Genomic DNA, 17,274 nt, shown 5'->3' on the forward strand with positions numbered 1-17,274 from the left:
AATTCTGTTCCAGGATGGGAAATAAAAAAGGAAACGGGAGATACTTCACAAAGATTCCTGTCATTGCGTGACCATCATTTTAGATAGTTTCATCAAGAGTCCCGCACTTTCATTCACGCGCTCGTCCTTGGCATCTCTGTGCGCGTGCATGCACACCGAGGAAACAGCCTGAGCGACTGCAGCTGAAATGTCAACGCTGCGTCACTGGCTTTTTTTTTTTTTTTTTTTTTTTACAAACTGGCAGTACTTTTGGGTTATTAGTTTTCGAACAGACCTCACAGTCGTGTTATGACTGCAGTGTCTGTCTTAAAGTATCACCACCTCGGTGTTGCCTCTGCTTCTCCTCTATTGTTTACCCACTGAGCGCTCTTTGTCCATGCATGCTGCATATGAGTACTCCAGAAATATCGACAATTCACGTCACCTACATTGGAGAAAATGTTGATTGTGAGACCAACGTAGGCTATAGTTAATATCGTGTTACTGTACTCGTGATTTTATCTGCCAATCTCTACAAGAATTTTAAGGTGTAAATGTCGCTACAGCAGAAGCGCTTTGAATACATCTAGACGCTACATCATGTAGAATAGATCGGAATATACAACAAGCCATAAGTATGTAATGCAAATCTACCCACTGAATATGCATCAATATTAAAAGTAATACGCACACCAGAGCCAACGGCGTCGGGGAATTGAGAATGGCGGAGCGGGTCGTCTCATTACGCATGGGCGGTTTTTCCACGCAGGAGCCACGGTTCTCCTTCTCTTCACGTCTCCCTTCTGTCCCGCGCGGAAGGTAGAACAAACAGTGCAATGTAGGCTTTCAAAGCGGCAATCAAGCACCAAAGAACAGGCAGGGGGAAATTACTCCGACTGCAGCCGGGTGCACTATGTAGGCTAGTAAGAGGGATTTGCATATTTTGATGCGCTAATTGCCTTGATGTATTTAAATATGGCTGCACGTAGCAGATATGCTTGTCTACGTCATTGAACGTGCCCTCGCAGTTAAACCAAAAACGTGAATCCGGTAGACGCTGATGGATACGCCTGCAATTAGGCAAGGGTGGTGTGTGTGTGTGTGTGTGTGTGTGTGTGTGGGTGTGGGTGTGTGTGTGTGTGTGTGTGTGTGTGTTGGGGGGTGGGGGGTGGGGGGTGGGGGGGTGCTGGAGCTCAGCTTGCACTTGATGCGGTTTTAGTCACAAGAGTATTTTCTAAATGAAAAAAGGCTGCTTTAAAATGGTGTTCTGTGCAAATAATAGAGTTGAAGCTTTTGGACTAAAGTCAAGGGAAAGTGATATTCTGATGCAGTGGAGCCCTTAAACATACTTTTACTGTAAAAGAAAATTAACATTTTATCTTTGACAAATAACTATGTTCACCAAGAAAAATGTCTGAGGAGACGTAGCCTACAAGCTACTGGCAACTAGGTCACCTCATTGGAACTTTTTTTTTTTCCACGCAAAAAAATCTCTCATCATTCGTGCATTCACTTTCTATCTACACTGTGTATGCATGTGTGTGTGTGTCGGTTTTTTTGGAGCAAGCTTGTGTGTATGTGTGTATCTTTTAAGATGACCTCTTATGGACAGGGAGCAACGTGAATTCTTAAGTGTGGAAACAAAGTGACGTTTAAAGTTCTCTCTTCCCTTTTTATAATTGACCTCATTCCAGATTTAGCTTTGGAATTGCATGTTGCCCCCCCCACACCACCCCACCCCGTCTGGAAACCGGTAAATGCGTTCCGTTTGTCAAAGCGTGTTAGCGAAGCGCCTGCAGCAAATTCATTACCACCCAACTGCGAGGCTCACTTCGCAACCTGGTCGGGGGAGAGGAGGGAGAGGTCCACGCCAAACTGCGAACAATGCTGCCTTAGTTCGTGCGTGCAACAAAAGAACCGAGGGAACTTGTTTGAATTTCAGAGCACGTCCTCCTCTCACACAGAAGGATGGACTTTAACCCCCCCACCATCATCATCATCATCGCCCCCTCCCTCTTCATCCGACCCCACCATCAACAGGGAAAAAAGAGAACAGAAAGAAAAAAAACTTGCACACTCTGAGAGCTCAATTGTGCATGCACTTTTCTATTTGCTGCTCGTAGACGTTATGGGAAAGTTGTGTCTCTCCCTCTCCCCATCCCTCCCTTTTTCTACTTGTCTTCGTCTGTCATGTGCCTGGGATATGCTCATGCTTTGCACAGAGCAGCTGTAGCACGCCAAATGCAGGCTACAGTGGTAGCGGCAATTTTAAAGTCCCCCCTCCAAATAATACGGCTGGGATTTTTTGAGGGGAACGTATATCTTCCATATCACGATACACACGGACTTCGATGTTCCTCTGCCGCCTGGGACACTTTCTGATTGCTGGCAGTGATCTGACTCGCCTTTAGGAAGTAAGTGCAACTTTCTTTTGCCCGAATTAAAGGTTTGCTGGTGCGCAAAAGTTAAATTCAAGGATACGGAGAAGTGAACAGCATTGCTGTTTTGTTAGAATTTGACATGGATTGATGGTGGGTAGTGAGATTCCGCTCACTTTAGAAATAAATCTGAAGTTTTGGAGTTTTTACACCCAAATCGGAATTAGGGCGCACATATTAGAGTACTACCCGTTTTACAAGAAGCTACTTCACAAGTGATTATTGGTCAAAATTAAGATTCATTTGATGTTTTATGAGTAATGCACTGTTTTCAGTGTATTCTTCTGAAAAGTCCCATGTAGAGTTTTTTAAATCAACATTCTTAGAGCAGTAGGTGCATCTTTTCTTGTTAAGAAAACACAAAACGAATATCTCCTTGATACTACTTTGAAAAAATGTATTAGATGTCTTTTTAACCAACCTAAAAAGGGAACATTTCAATGACGCTGAAGACACTGTCTGTAGCTGCAGTTTGTGTGAATTGGACACAGTGTGACAGGTCGAATTTCGGAGGCGATGAATCCCTGACAATGTCAGAGAAATAACAAAAAAAGACTAGACCACTACCTTTTTTTACTAGATGAACTGATATAGCAAATACAACTCCCTGTGTATTCTCAGTAAATGACTTCATTTGTAGTGCTGAAACAATGAAGTTTCACTGTACACAGAAGGTAAACGTCACCGAAATCGTCATGCCGTGTCTGAAAAACAAAGTGTCCATTGTACTGTATTGTCTATGCATGTATTATTATTATTTGTCCAAACAAAAACTATAATAAAACAATAATGCCAGGCGTCCTTTTGATATAGTTTCACGGAAAAGCGGGGCACTGTAAATTTCAAAAGGAGCAGCAGGTTGTGTGTTTAAAAAAAACCCCGATGTGCTGTAATTAAAGCATGGCCTCTGTGTGGGAGGCCCATTCTGAAGCCTAATTCATCCTAATCAGGTGAGCGTTATAGTTGATCACATTAATTTGAAGTTGACATCACGGTTTGCAGTTCATCAGCTCCACAGCAGGGGGAAAGGGTGATTGGGATTTGGGGTAAAACTGACACTGAAAGAAACAAAGACATTAACATTGTGTGCGCATATTTGTAGATTTGGAGTGATCCCCATATGATGATGTATTATGATAAGGACATTTAAACAAAGCCAGGCTGCTTGCGCATGACACATGTTGCGAATGGAGTCTATTTCGAAATCAGTGACTGAAAAATTGACATTTTAATGAAAAAGTTGTTACTGTGAACATCTAAGGAACAAAGTGGTGTGCACAGTATTTCTTTAATGACACACTCGGGTCACATGAGTCATTTTGTCCATTAAAAAGACCTTCGCTTCGCCCCTCCCACTGACGAGAGCGAACTTGAGGCTCAGGTCTAAAACTGTGGCAAGTTCACAGAACACCTGAGACTAAAGCTGATAAAGCCATACACAAATGTTTCGGTCTTAATTTGCCACCACCTGTGTGTCTCTAGTTCACTCTTGCTCACGGGCACATTCAAACACTGAGGGGCAAGTGAACCAGTCAATCTGTTAGATAATAACTTTCATCCTCAATTAAGGGTGTTTTATGGTCAGAACAGAATCAAAGTTTTGCAAAAGGTACCTTAAACGTACTCGGTAACCTGCAGCTGCACGCTCCTGCGCATGATCCATCACATGTCCCCCTGCTTGTTATTGTTGACTCGGTTAGAAAGATCTCATATTTTGACCCATTTGTGCCGAGCTGTCGGTCAACTGCTCTCATTTCTATTGAAAAGTGAGCGGGTTAACATCCGCACTGTGGAGCGCTGGAGCTTTATTTCGTGTGAGGCGACATCGCCAGCCTACCTGCAGACCATTGTAGTCTCCCCATCGGATGCGACAATGGCTAAAACCACAAGAGGCTTCTAAGGATTTTCGACGCACAATCAGACACGTGAGAGCGGCTTTACTCGTAGAGTTGCAACTCATGTGAGGAGGAGAGCAGTAAGCAGAAGGAGATCATGCAATCGCAAATATTTAACACAGTGCATTGACAGAAGACGCCGGCGCTCATGGCAGCTCCGGGATGCTCTCGTCACTGAGTTACTCCGTATTTCTATTAATCTTTTTTCAAATATTCCGGTTTAATATACACTATTTATGGTCGCATATTCTATGAAAAAACTGTTGAATCGCTCCCACTCTGTGTAAAAACAAACATGCTTCCCCTGTCATCCATTTTCACCCGCGTGAGAGAAGGCGTGCGGACTGCTCGCTGTGAGGCGGACTTATTCCAGTGCGATCGGTGTAATGGATGAAGATTGCGCACTGAAAGGAGGGCGCATTTGCGAATTTTTCATGACATCACCGTAGTTTAATTGTCGTGGTCCGAGGCCTTTGACCTCACCAGGGTTGGTCCATATTTTGGCCACCCCCAGCCCCCCTGCCCCCCATTCTTTACAGACTGATCGCCCGTGCAGCCTACAGAACGGACCCTCTGGCTCAGAGTCATCGGTTTTTATCTCTCCCAAATATTGGATGCGAACGGACAACTTGACACTCTCTGACCAAAAGAACAAGCTCGTGTCTTCATAATCCGAAACATTTGCGTCGTAATTCCTTATGCCTTTATTGCACTTTCCACAGGAAACAGGATTTCCCCCCTTTCTCTGCCGCGTTTCTTCACTGCCGGCCTCACAGGATATCTATTGCTACTGCCACAACGACTTAATAGAGGCGATAGAGCCTTTTGTGGGATTGAGCCCATTTGCATTGCAAATTAGGGCCCCTGTGCAAGGACGACTGCACCTTACTGCGATTTTCAAGGCCTACGTCAACCCAGTAATACTGGCTAATGTCAAGTGAATATGACATTAACATTTGGGAATATATAATCCTTTTTTCTCTGAAGAATTGTCCTCTTTAAAGCGGGTGTTAAACATTGCGGACTGTGCTAGGGGGGTCTTCTACAGCAGTAAAAGGAAATACAAGGAATATAACGCACAGTGTGGCTTGAAAAAGAACACAGGTTACTTTTTATCAAGTACGTTTGAGTGCTGAGATCTGGAAACTTGGAGACTACAAGATGAAATGTTCATGTGGATTACTGCTGAAGATTGGGGAGTGGGTTGTTATCTTTGGTTATCTAGCTGTATGAGTGTTCTGCTCGTCATAAAGCTAGATAACCGAAAGTAAAAACTACTTCCAGACTCGTCGAGGACTTTTGGACGACACACTCTGATTTCCCAGGGACCCAACATTGTAAAAGATTAATTTACTTTGGTTTTCTTTTTGCCACATATACGTGAATGAGTTCAATTATGTCCTGTTTTTTTGTGTTTTGTTTTGTGTTTTCAGGAAAATGTATTCTTGCACATTCTTGAATGTAATTAATTACATTTTCAGAGAGTGTTACACCTACACACACACACACACACACACACACACACACACACACACACAAATATGAAACTTCCCTTCATGTCAGATATTGCATGTTAATATTTATAGTCCATTATGATTCCGTAATATTACGTGATATGAAGTGTTATTTATTCTGGATGAGGTTTCTGCATATATGGCCAATGAGAGCATGGAAGAGTGACATTTGAAGCTTCTCTAGGAAGTCCACGTGCGTGCCCCCAACCCCCTAATTCAGCTTGTTGGGGTCCGGCCAGGAAACAGCGCTGGCATTCCAAACAGTAATAATTAGTACGTATACTGAACTGACAAAAAAATGAGAGACGGAGAGAGGGAGGTGGGAACAGGGCAGGAGAAGGAGGGAGATGACAGAGAGAGGGGAGAGGTGGGAGGGAGTAAGGGGATTGGGGAGATGTTGGGGTAGAGGGTGTGTGTGTGTGTGTGTGTGTGTGTGTGTGTGTGTGTGTGTTGGGGGGTCGGGTCTGCTTAATTGATTCCGTTAACCGCAGTGCAGGAGATGTGAACGACTGGACGATCCCATTCCCACGCTCAGTGGGGCAAGTGGCAATGCCGTGCCCAGGCCCAATATGACAGACAGCGCCGTAAGGGCCTGGAGGGGCCGGGTGGGGGTGGGGTGGGGGGCGACAGGGGTCATGAAAAGACGTCAAGTGCACCAGACTCATCTGCATCCCCAAAGAAAGAGGCGACGTTTCCCAACCCCAGCCGACGCGGCGCTCCCAAACTTGGAGTAGTAACGGTCCTGCATGCGTTAATGTCTCGCCAATTGTACTTGTAATGAGGACCTGGGGTCATTATCTTAAAAGTATGAGGGTTTATGAATGTGAAAGGGATGTGGTGCGATTCTGTAATCCTCAGTGGCCCCCACTTGAGAGCTCGGGTGCAGGCGTTACTTCTGTGAATCAGTGATAGGAGGTCGTTGCACCTCCTATCACTGATTGCATTTGAACTTGACCATAACCCGAGTCAAATTTCAGACTAAGAAACACTGATTCAAATAAAAAAGCATTAGATGACACAGGTAAAACATTAGTGTGGCACAATTATGGAACCTATAGGATTGTTACATTTTACCCTAAAGGATATTACCTAAGCAGACTTGCATTTCCAAAGGGTGCATTGCTCAATTACAAGAAAACTAATGCCATCTGAGAGCTTTTTCAAACGTCTTTAAGTCTCAGATTTTGAATGCTGCTATATCCTTCACATGGGAGATTGTTTGCCCTGCAGAGCACGTGTTTCAAACAAGCCTGATTGATTAACTAAATGACTCGTTGGACAATTCGTTGCGAATTCAATGTCAGTCTCATTGATTTTCTTTCATTCTTGAACATTTCGGGAAATGTCTCTGTCGGGTTTGAAACATCTGACTTAGTCACAGTGCCAGTCCAGCATATGTTACTAAATCTGCCATTTTGCAACAAAGCATTATTCACGTGCTGTGTTAAACGGAGGCCCAGTGGCTGATTTCAGCATCGCCTTTGCTGAAAAGGTATCTTCGAGACTTTCTGACACCATCAGGACAAAACTAGTGTCTCTTGTTCCCTGTCAAAGGCGGCACACAATTCTGGGTAGGTTGCCAAAAAGAAATCTGAGAACACAATTTAGACCGAGCAGCGGTGAATGTAATAAGACTTATTGTCCTCGGTTAAGTCGATTGAAATCGTCGTCTTAAGCTTTATGAAAGAGAATATTGTTTTTAGGTCTGTAGGGGGCATACTAACGTAAAGAAGGAAAAAAACAAAACTCGGTTTGTAACTAAGCCACCATCTCATCATTAACCAAGATTTCTACTGTAGAACATGCAGCGTGTTTCTCTTGCACAATATATACAAAACGGAGGGTTTTCTATATAGAAATATTAATTTCAAACAAGTAATTGGGATTAAACGTGTTCTTGTATCCTATTACTTAGTCTATGTTTTAAGAATCTGTATTTTTTGCAATTTAAGTGGCGAAAGTCAATATTCACAAAACTGTGTGAGTCCATTCGTCTTCGTAGGGAAGTCTAACTTGAGAATAATTAAATAAATAAGTAATAAGTGTAAAAAAAAAAAAAGAAAGAAAGAAAGACAACTCTTGTAGAGTAAATTGGATTTTCAAAGCAATGCTGAGTTGTACTTTACCAGGAGAGTAGGAACACGTCTCAGACAGTTGATAATAACACTTGCTTGCATCCCGGCTATTTCAGTCATCGGGCTGCATAGGCAGCTGCAGTATGATTGGCAGTGATTTGCATGGTGTTTATGGCGTGTATATTTTAATAATTCGGTTCATTGCTTTTTATTAACCCTGCCAACCACTGCCGCCATAACTCCAAAAAACAATGAGCTAAAAATAATACCTTCTCCAGCTATAAATTGTCTCCCATCTAACATTTATTTTTTGTTTTATAGATGTGTTAAAGTGCATTTGTCTTTTCCAGCGTCTAGAGATCAGGATGAAAAAGGCTTTCTGTTGTGTGAGGTGGCCAGAATATTACCATGTTCTGTTTTCCTATGCATTTAAGCAGGTATCGGCAGTGAGTCTACTGCCTGTGCCCTTCTTCTACCTTAAACATACAGTGTTCTGCAGCCTTTGTTGTCACGTGCTTTGTTGAGTAACAAAACCATGACGACTGGGGAAGGAGTTTTCATATTCATTGGATGAGCAATCAGCATATTTTATATGAGTCTGTTTGAGGTTTTATATGAATCCTCTGTGGCCGTTTGTGCACAAATGGCAGGTGCAGTAGCACGTTTGTAATGCATGGGATGGAGGTCATTTCTGCACCAGACAAGGGATGTGAATATAGTTGTCATGCAAGCGCTTGTTATTAATAAATGTAAAGCATACTGTAATTTTTTCTTATTCATTATGGTGTTCTGCCATGATGTTTTACAGTGGCAAAGTGGTTTACTTATATGGCTTCTTAGGCTGTTGGAGTGGCTGTCATAGGAAAAGCTGCTGTGTAGAAATGTTTTTAGTTTTAGCCAGTCACAGTCAAATCTGTTCTGTCCCACTTGACAGAGCAGGATTATTGTCCCTCTGTTAGGGTTTGTGACGGGGCAAAAGCCTCCATGTATACCAGCACATGTATGTCTCTGTTTGTATATGTGCATGCTTTGGTGTGTGTTTGCCTCTGCCATGAACTGATCCTGGCATCTTGGAAACTTAGAGAGGCTACTACAATCATGTTGATGAAAGGGAACAATGGCTGTGTCTCAGTCAACAACGTCTGCCTGTCTGGCTCAGGCCATGTCTCACTCTTTTTGTGTGCGCGTCTCCTGGACATGAACTTGAACTTGAGACAGGCTGCCAGACACCATCTGTGCACCAGGGGTAATGAATTCAGTGCATTCATGGCTGTGGAGCAACCTAGGCCACCACCACCCATTGATGAGCAGATGACCCCCATAGTCTGAGTTAGCTCCTCATCACTAATAGAATTCAACAATACCAGCTGGTAGTAGGGGGTTTACTTTGGCTGTTTTTCCTGAAGACGAATGTGAGGACTGCTATGCCAGTACATTTGAGCTTACGTTCACATGCAATATGCAGCAGTATGTGGTGTGAGCCTGTTTACATGAAACCTCCCATGCTTTCCTGTTTATCTTTGACTCTTGAATAATAATTTACATACCACCTTTCTCCCACCACATCCTCGTCCTTTCTCTAATAAAACAGTGTTTGGTTATTTTACCAACAAAGACATGCTGAATTTATTGCGTCGATAGCTGAATTGGCCCATTCAGTATTTCCCCTGATAAAGGCTAGTAAATGAGTAAGGCATAAACCTTAAACAAGCCAGGCAGAATGTGGATTCCTGCAGGCCCTCCTCCTATTTCTCTCTCTCTTCTTTCAGCTCAAGCTTCTGTCACAATCACATACACACACACGCACACGGACGCATGCGCACACACAATAAGGCTTTTCCCTCTGGTTGGTGTCGCCACGGCAACGGTAGGTGAGATCACCTTGCGCATGGCAGCATCAGTCCTTGCCAATGCAGGACAGGTTCCTGGTTTCTGTGAGTGTTTGTGTGTGAGTGCATGGGTATATGTAGAAACTTGAATGTCACCCACACCCTGTCCGTGGCACTGTGTACACAAATACACATAGTGTAAGGTGAACGCACAATCATATATATACATATATCTATATATGTATATAGATATATGTATGTGTGTGTGTGTGTGTGCGTGTTAATATGCACACACATACCGACACACACAGAAGCTTGGAAGGTGCTACTGCGCTCAGTAATGGTGTCATTGTTGATTAACAGGGATCTGATCAACCGCCCTCCATAGCAGACCAGCCAGCCAATAATCCACTGAGGAATGTCATGGCTCAGCCCTTTTTAATGACATCATGCATGGCCACTTGAGCGTCTTGTGGGGAGCAGCGGGCATGCTGTGCTCTGCCACACTGTATGGCCCTCCCCTTTATCTAACTGTGTGGATATGCATAGCCGACATGTTTGTCAAGTTCTTTGCATATATGTACTTCCAAATATATGTTCCATAAGCAACCTAATGGCATTGAGTTTGAAAGTCATTGATAGATGCCATCTGTGGGTTTGCTGTTGTCAGATTTCATGAGATTATTCAGGTCCTTTTGTATTTTAAAAAATCTTTAGCAGGAGCTGAGAAAAAGTTTTAATCAGAGAAGTACATTTCTGGGTATCTACAGTTTTACGACTGGTGCTTATACCCTAGAACTAAAGTGATTTGTAATCTAGAATGCAGATGCTCTTAAACCAAGGTTAAATGTAAATGTTATACTTTTACCTAAAATTCTGTACTTTAAGCTCTTGACTGACCTTGAAGGTGACATGAATTATAAGCAACTACACTGGAGTAAAGCCTAATTCAGCTGTCTCGAAAGTGAAACTAACACCTTACTTGTATCATAAATCTAAAATCTATGGTTGTTAATATTCCTCGATGACACACATGTATTTCTCTTAAATCTCATGACTGAGCATAAAGCCTCGTCAGGATTCAATGAAAAGCTCAATCTGGAGGCAACAAAAAAAACGTGTATACATATATACATTTCTATATATATACATGTATATATGTGAGAAAACAGCACAAAAATACATTTTTGAAAGAGTTAAACCAGTTAAGATGTGAACCATTTGAACCAAAGAAATACATTTTTTAAAAATATGTTTGTATAATCTTACATAAAAGATAAATATTTGTCATGTTATCTCAGTTAGTTTTTTAAGTGTATCCACATTTAATGCGTATACAAGTATTTTGTCAAATGATAATGCAATCGTTGTTGCATGAACGGATAATACTTTAAAGAAATTCAAGATAACAACAGCTAACTAGTACAGTATACAACCACATTACTGGCCATGTGATTAGATATCAACAGCTGTGCACAATCAGGCTGTGCACACAATTGCTAAATCTGCTCTAAAAGTCTAAAGAAGCCTGTCTTCCAGGGTATTTGTACACTCTTGGCTTTTGATTATGCAAATAACCTGCACTATAAATGAATTAGTACACTTGCATCTGAAATTTGCTTTCTTCAAGATGAAAGGGTGTAAATAATGTATTTTTTATGTCACTGCATTATTCATCCCCTATTAATTACAAACACCAGTCTCAGTCTCTGCATGCTGTATGCTTTACACTACACTCACGTGAGGGTGTTACAAAGCCCTCACAGTATATAAATCCACAATCAGTCAATATCAATGTACTCGTCTCCAAAATATAATCAGAATTGTTTTTCGCAGTATTGACTTTCAATTTGTCATTCTAAAACCCCAAATGGTGTCAGTCATCTTCAGTCAAAGTTAATTTGGCTTTTACCCTAAAATTGGTAATTCAGGTCTGCGCAAGCTCTGATTCTGTAAAACACAGCACTCCTGTATTCACTCTCTAAACATGGAGAATATTTCCTTTTCACGCTTTGCATAAGCCCGTCTATTATGTATGAGAGGAGGAGCTTCAGAGACATTAAAAAAAGCATAAATACTGCAGACGTGCCCCCACCACGATTAGAATATGCCCATCTTTCTGCTCTTTGTAAAGCGTATGGCATCGAGGCCCGTGTACAATTTGAATACGGTGAATCGTTTGAAAAATATATGCTGTGCAGCAATTAAATTATATGGGCCCTCAGACCAGAGCCAGTGCCAGTGCATATAGAACAGCGAGCATTGGTTGCTATACTCGCATTAGCATCTGGTCCTTTTATGTAAATTTGATGAGAAAGGACTCATGCATATACGCCAGGGCTGGGGTGTACTTGCCTAATATCCTTATTAGAGAAAGGTGGATTAAATATTTATTGGGGGGGCTAAGGGTTATGGCGGGAAGGGTGGGGGGGTAGTCTGTCATGTGTTGTCGTGAAGACCTGAGGTGGAAGAAGGGGGAAAGGGAGGAGGAGATTGGCTTTCTGTATGAGTGTCTCTCTCTGCCTCAAGGTGCCACCATCTTAAGGCGTTTGGCAATAGAGAGTGTGGGGAGGGTAGACCTAAAATGTCCGCTGGCACAGACACGTACGCATACACATTAGCGCATATAAATTTTTGTGTAGTATAGGGGCAGGACAGAGATCTGGAAGTCAATCGTTTAGTTACTGTCGTCGGCAGTTTTGCATGCTAAGAATTTCTTTCACATGTATTCATTTGTTTGATTACTGTCAGTTAGTACCACATCAACGCTTGTTCGGTTCTCTTATTCTGGCACCTCTTTTATCAGAGCAAAATTGCTGTGCACTAATAGTTTCAATTGACCATATAAATTTTTTTCATTCTTAAGAAATAATTTGTAAGTTTGACTGCATAATAATTGGAGACACAATCTATTTCATTGTATATAACTGTGATTTTGAACAGTGTTGATTATTATTTGATATCATTTTCAAGTTCTTGCCCCTGTAATATTCCATATATTATAAGAATAAAACTACGTGTAACACAATAAAGAGTGTTTATATGACAAATGTTTTGTGTAGTTTCTGGTACTTTAAAAGACAACGATATGCAAATTTGGCTTTCTGTGAGCAGTTACAGATAATACTTGCATCTTTGAGAGTATACATGCTGCCTTTTTTTTTTTAAGCTGTTACACCAGCAATGACAATATAAAAGCTTTGGAGCAAAGAAAGGAAGTCGGTGACAGTGTTTCCAGTTTATGCAAATCGGCCATGTTCAGTCTATCATTTTCTGTCTTCTTGTCTCTAACTCACTCTCACCGACACATACACACACACCGCAGCTGACCTCTCCTATCTGTTAATTATCATAAATTTGCTTTGTGAGATGGCATACAAACGGGCACACGCGCACACTCTTCCAGCACATAAACACACATTGTTCAGTGTGATACAGACATGGCATTAGCATTCTCTTTCATCATGAAGTGCTCCTGAGCATGAAAAAGAATGTGCGGGAAATTATTCAAGATGAATTACACCACACATCATCCCCAGTTTTTGGGCATCAACACACTCATGCATACACACACACACACACACACACACACACACACACACACACACACACATCGTATATGGGGTTTGCACCACCTTAGGAAGCAATGTTAACTGAGGTATTTGTGTCTTGTTACAATTTACTGTGTCTGTAAAATTTGCTTTATATATTTCTGTAGATACATGTGTGTTCATCCCAGTATAATCAGCCTCCTCATGCACTATAAATGTGTGAATCACTATTCAAATTATTTGAGCTGTGCATCCTTGTACAGTCAGCCCATTGTCCCTCTTTTATATGCTTTTTGTATACACATAGAATCAGCTGTGCCCTGTCCCTACCTCCCTGTTTCCTCTGATGAGTGGTACGCCCCGGCATGCCGCCAAAGAAGTGCGAATAATTAAACGGCTGTGAGTTTGAGCCTGTCGTTGGCTAATGGATTGTTACTGAGAGGAAATGAGAGAGACAGCATGGGGGAAGCTGGGTGGCAAAACAGACCTCAACTTTGGATAATGAAACGGGGTGGAGAGAACATACACCTCATGTACAGGAAACGCTTTTGTTCTATGGTTTCCTCCTTTTGTCATAAAGGTAGGTGAAATGGGTGAGGAGTCACACATTGTCAGAAAGGCACAATAACAACCGCATCACTCCAGTCTAGATGTGATGATTCCAGATTTAAATTGCACTTTGTTTCAAATCAGTGCAGCTCACATAGGTGTCATTTTTTTTTTTAAATTCCACCTGTGCATTTTGCATTACATTTAGCATCTAGGGCATCATCACCACAGTACAGATTCAAAGAAAGAAAGGCAACAACCCGTTGTTACCAGCGAGCCTCCATCCTACAACCCCCCCCATCACCACCACCACATCCCCCATCTCTCCACTTGCCCACCTTACACACATGTCAGCTATGAGCGTGGTGGGGAAGAGCTGTGCGAAGAAAGGAGATAGAGGAGCAGGAGGGAGATGAGATGAGACAAGCCACACAAGCCACACAAGCCACACAAGCCGCAAAGGGAACTAAGTGAAGATGGAGGGGGTAGTGCTGTATAGTTACCCTAAACTCTGCCGTAGGGCCTAAAACACACATACACGTGCGCACACTGGTTTTCCAACCACAACCACAAGACATTCTCATTTGTGTTAAACATTGCATAGATGAGTTTGACAGTGTGGCCTGCAATAACGGTTATCCTTATTACTAATGAAGTCTCAGTTAATTGTAGATGTAATTTTAAGGATCCTTGATTTTTAATGTAATCATGTAGCATTTATTTGATGAATTAAAAACATGTATAAAACAGCTAAACTAAAAGAATGTTGTGTGGGTTTATCAATAATTATTGGCTTACAGCATGCAGACAGTGTGCGTGAGCACATGTGGGTTTTGAGGTTTTGTATGTGTGAGAGCTCTGATGTGGAGCTCTAATAAAATGTGGCATCTGTCAGTTTGATACTGACAAACCCGAAGATTCTCCCAGCTACTTGGGAGCACACCTGAACAAAAAGGTAGAAGAAAGAAAGTACGTAAATGACATGCTTTATATATATATTATAGATTCTCTACTCATCAGTTATGAGTGGAATATGAAAGAAAAGAATCGTAGCTTTTAGATGAAAATTAAACAGAGAGATTTTAAAGGAGAGGGGTGGGGGTCAATCTTTCTTATGTCAAAACTGCATATTTTGTCATTTGAGGACACGATTGTTGACATCTGACCAGTGTTTGACTGCACTCACTCCAACCTATCTTTGCATGGGGGGAATGTCAGCAGTCACATTTATTTACAGGATTAAAGGATCAAAATAAAAAGGAAAGAAAATGACAAAAAAACCAAAACAAAGATAATTGTTTATAGATGCAATAAAGTTTGCCATGTGTGTTTCCTATGACATCAAATTTTTATCCTGATATATTCAGAAATGTCAGTCACACATAACTGCATATTTCTAAATAAAGATTTACCGTAAATTAAGCTTCTTATTGAAATGTTTCTGCTTGACTTAAAAAAAAAATGCAGAGGGTTCAAGTTTGAGTAAAAAGGTTTAGAATACATTTATAAAAAGTTATTGCCATTTTAAATTAATTCAAGTAAACTTTGCTATGGTAAATACTACTTCTACTTCCTTCTTCTGTAAAATAACTGCATGCTTGCAGCCATTCCTTTTCAAAAAAAATCTATTTAGTGGAAACATGATTTTCAACACTTAAAGGTTATGTCTTGATAAACAAAGTCACCTCCGTATGTGTTTGTGTTTTATTTCTGCAGTGATGGAAAAAGATAGCTGTGAAGAGCTGCATTCAGCAGGAAGTAGAGTTCATCACAAGATCTCTGGGATTTTGCTCTCCACCGGAGCCGTCTGAGGTGAGATTTGGTCAATAACCAATATGTGCCTGTGTATATTTTTTCAGTAATTGAGAAAGAACTTGCCACATTGAATCCAATACATATTAATTTCTGCTTATGTCTTTAACATAAATTATAAGAAGAATATGTCAAAAATAGCCAAATTTCTTTGTTAGCAGTGGTTTTGATGGTTCTTCTCCCTCTGTGCCTATATCTGCTGATGTGTGAGTCTGTGTCCATGTGGATCTGTTTGCCTGCAGCAAAGTTAGCCCATGTCTGTTGGATGAAGGCATAGATGTTAGTAGTGGTCCAGAGGACACAGTAAACAGAATAACAGCGGTTTGAAAGGGAGCTGAGGCGATGTGATCGTGGGCAATATCAAATCCCATGACCCATTCTTTGCCCTGTGGTTCATACCAAAGATGATGAGCACAGGGGAAACAAAGGTTACTGCTCACAAATCATCATCCCAACAACACGCACATACACTTATGCTAGCTTCAGCCAGGGAGTGATTTCTCCTCTAGCTACTAAAATCTACGCAACCGTAATTGCTCTCCACCCTGGCAGCGTTAGATTTCCGTGCAGGACATCTTGCTCAATCAATTAAACCCCCCACAATTATAACATGTGACATTTTATCTTATTGAAGACAGGGAAACATTTTAATGAGCTGAGCGTGGTCTCTTAGACAGGAAATGCTAACTATATATTAGCTGATATTCATCTGTGCTGTCTTATTTGAACTTACACACCTTTTTTCTTATGACTTTGTGACCTGTTCAGACGCGGAGGTGCTGTGAAGTACAGGGATAGAAAGTACACAACACTGTACACAGCTATCTGAAATAACATGACATTTGTCACTGTAAACAGAATTCATAAAATATTTTACCACCTATTATCTGCACAATGGCACTAAATATATAAATAAATGAAAAGAGAAAGAAAAATTAAGGGGCTGAAGAAGAGAGGTGGTATGTCAGCACCCTTGGGTCTCACTATATTGTGGTTTCACTGGTTCTAATTACTCCCAGTACTCGCACACATTTGGTGAACTTCTCAAAAAGGCCAATTAGAAGGGCAGGGAAGGTCACTCAGTAGGAAAAGTCAGTGCCTAACTCTGTAGCCATGTAAACTATTCCACAGAGAGAACTCTGCAGCACACCTCAATTTCTGTTTTGTACAGTTAAGACTTTGGCCCTCATAGCTCTGTTTCTTGTCTAATATTTTAAGCTTCACCAAAGGTGTTTTCTTTAGTTTTCTTTTTTTTTTAACTGAATATGAACTGAATTAAACTTCAATAAGGTGTCTTTTTTATTCAGTTCTTAGCTAGAATGCTTGTTGCTTGTTAAACAATGAGGTGAAGGGATAAAGAGAAGTGTCACAGTACAACACAGATGCAGCTCAACCACATAAAGCATATGCACTTTGTTGTACAGTCGTCAAGTTCATCTTTTAGTCCATTTAATCTTACATTTATAGTTTTTCTGTGTTTAGTTTTCACAAGCAGATCCAATTAGATACAATGAACACACATTCTTTGGAGCATCTTTGTGAATGTTTTTCTTACATGTAAAGCCATTAAGCCAGATATCTCACTCTCATCTTCATGCCAAAAACCTAACCCCTATTTGTGTGGCAGGGTCT

The 17,274-nt window shown here is 41.3% G+C and overlaps 1 long non-coding RNA gene across 1 annotated transcript in view; it reads left to right on the plus strand.

Moving 5' to 3' along the window:
- Positions 1 to 1,831: 1,831 nt before the first annotated feature.
- LOC142382667 (uncharacterized) overlaps positions 1,832 to 17,274 on the plus strand; it is a 34,870-nt gene continuing 19,427 nt past the window's right edge. The window contains exons 1-2 of the long non-coding RNA XR_012769947.1: positions 1,832 to 2,393; positions 15,547 to 15,642. This is a non-coding gene — a long non-coding RNA (uncharacterized LOC142382667). The remainder of the gene's footprint in view (positions 2,394 to 15,546; positions 15,643 to 17,274) is intronic.

Source organism: Odontesthes bonariensis, chromosome 6, assembly GCF_027942865.1.
Source record: "Odontesthes bonariensis isolate fOdoBon6 chromosome 6, fOdoBon6.hap1, whole genome shotgun sequence".
Lineage (NCBI taxonomy): Eukaryota > Metazoa > Chordata > Actinopteri > Atheriniformes > Atherinopsidae > Odontesthes > Odontesthes bonariensis.